Source organism: Vipera berus, assembly GCF_964194415.1.
Source record: "Vipera berus genome assembly, chromosome: 10".
NCBI lineage: Eukaryota > Metazoa > Chordata > Lepidosauria > Squamata > Viperidae > Vipera > Vipera berus.
This window is the reverse complement of record NC_138213.1, coordinates 7788040-7790979: the sequence shown is the minus strand read 5'-3', so window position 1 is coordinate 7790979 and position 2940 is coordinate 7788040.

Here is a 2940-nt window from a genome sequence, read left to right as displayed (position 1 = left end):
AATGTACCCATCGAACTGTGGTTTATTTTATAAACCAGAGTTAAGCAAAGAAGGCCTACCACATTAACAGAACAGATGCACCCATGTAGCATTTGGCTCCTTTTTCCAGAAAAACCTTTCAGAGGATTCAGGCCATTCCATGGTCTTATGGTGTCTCTTCCACCTACTCCCTTAACGAATTCATTTTTTTTAATTAAGCATCAAAGTAAATATTTCACTTTGTATTTTACCAAACAGCAAAGTAAATATTTAAGGGAGACTAGCGTAAACTCTTGGCAGGTCTGCCCTCGCAAGGAGCACTCAATTGCTTTTAAATAATTAAAAGTCAATATTCTGCCAAAGTGTCTCCTGAATGCCTCAGGCTAGGCTACATGCTTATTTGGACCCCAATTCACAGCACCAAACTTACTCCAGAGGACGCTCCTCTGATGTTTGACTATTCCCCACCCCCACCCCCACAGAACCATCTTCTAACCACCTTTGTGAACAGCTGCAGCAGCAGAAGCCCAGCCCCAACATCGTCCATGATATTCTCAGATTTATTGTGCAGCCCTTGAGAATCCAGCTTTGATTAGAGAGATATCAAATAAAGCCAAATGTTTGTAGCTCAGGGTTGAAACGAGGGGTCCTTGGTGCTCTCTGAGCTTGGCTGTTTTCCTGCAGACGTTTCATTACCCAAACTAAGTAATGGGGTTTGCTCTCAGTTCATATTCTAGGGACTTGCCCTGGGATGGTCTTAAGAGGTTGTTTGGATGGGCTGTTTACTGTTGACCTGTTTGGCAGTTCCTTGATTGGGGTACTGTTTACTTGATTGTTGCTCTGCTGTTAATTGTGTAGTTAATCTATGCTCATCTGAGTGCCGATTACCAATTTGGTCATTTTGTTCCCTTTTTGGCTGATTGAGTGTCCCTTCTGCATAGATATTGTTTATGTTTATGTGTCTACTGATGGCTAATTTGTCAGAGTGCCGGGCTTAGAAATTCCCTAGCGTTTTTGGACTTGGCTTGGTCTCAGAGAGATCGAAGAACAAACTCTTGCCAAGCAAACTCGGGATGTTGCAAGAGAAACCCATAGTTTTTATTTAGTTCACATTGCAAAGGACGGAACTTGCAGCCCCCAGCAAAATGCAGAACAGCCCTCGACCTTCTCAGAAATGGTTATGGATTGTAGGTCTTAATGTGTATCCCAGGGCTGTGGACCGGGAAGTCAACAGCATCCCAGAGTGAGCCAGTGACAAACAACAGCTGGTTTCTGTAAGAGGTGGACTTAGTTATTCAATCATCAGAAGTTGAGTTTGATGCAGAAGGGACATTACCTTCAAGAGCTAAGTACTGCTAGTCCTCAACTTATGACACTTCATTTAATGACCATTCAAAGTTACAACAGCACTGGGACTTGTAACTGTTTTTCACACCTACAACCATTGCAGCATCCCCCATGGTCATGTGATTAAAATTCAAATGCTTGCAACCGGCATGTATTCCTGACGGTTGCGGTATCCCAGGGTCATGTGATCAACTTTTGAACCTTCTGACAAGCAAAGTCAATGGGGAAACCAGATTCACTTAACAACCGGGTTGCCAGCTTCAAAACGGCAACGATTCACTTAACCATGGTGGCAAGAAAAGTCGTAAAATGGGGCAAAACCCATCTACCAATTGTCTCACTTAGCAACACAAATGTTGGGCTCAAATGTGGTCGTATGTCGAGGACCGCCTGTAGACACATCCAATCCAATCCAATCTTTATTATTATGCTCAGAGACCACCGTACACTAAACACACCTTTTTGGATATAAACCCAAGTTTAAGGTGGCCACAAAATCACTCTTGATGAACTTTGGGGGGGGGGGGGAAAGATGGCTCAAGGCCAGAGCTTGCTAACAGATAGGCGATCACCAGAAAATGTCAGAAGACTAGATTGAGACGTGGATTAGAGCATCCTGAAGGAAAGCATTGAGAAGCTGCTCTATGAACACGTGTCTGACTTCAGCAGTTGAGCTTTAGCTTGAGCCTATCCCTAGACTTTCAAGGGCGGATGGCAACGGTTAAAGACATAGCTAGGAACTAAATGTGTCACTGATGTAAATAATGATAATCTCCATTATATTTCAATGTAAAATAAACGGAATCCAATTTAGGGTCTTCTTTTTCCTGTGTGGAAATAATCCAGAGAAAGAAATATTTGGGGGAATATTAAAAAAGGCAGAATATGTTTCCCCAAAGGAATAATGGAGATGATCTTTAAAAAGGCAGAAACTTCTACACACACACACACACACACACACACACACACACACACACAACACAACCAGCCAGACAACTCAGCAGAAACCAGCTTTTGGAAATGTCGATGTAATAACCCATTCAGGAAGGTTGGAGCCCTCCAACTAGAAGCTGAAGAGATCAGGAAGACAAAGACCCTTAAAATCTACATACCCCAGCCAAACTCTAAGGCAGGACATAATAGGATTAACCCACCATCAGAATACCAGTAAGGCACACTCACTCAGGTCAAAGTTCGCGCCACAGGAACAACTCCAAACAAAAGCCCAAGAAGGTATAAAAACCCACTCCCTACTACACATGCTCCTTTTTTTTTTCCAGAGCCATCTTTCTGTCTGGCTCTGCTCTTCAATAAACTACAACCTTCTTTCTAAAGCAGTCTCCATGTTTGTTTATTCCCAGCTTGGACTGGACCCTGATAAAGATTTTTCCTTCAACACCTAGCTCCACCCAATCTTTTTGGGAACGTGGCTCTCTGACTGAAAAGAAACCCCTTCCCCTTATCATTGCTCTGTGATCCCTGCAATCTTCCCCCGCTTGGTGGTTCCAGATGTGCTGTTACTACAAACCAAGATTCTGCTGGAGAACTCATTCCCCCCCCACACACACACACCCTTTCTCTCTCCCCTCCCCACCCCCTTTTTGCGCAGCAGAA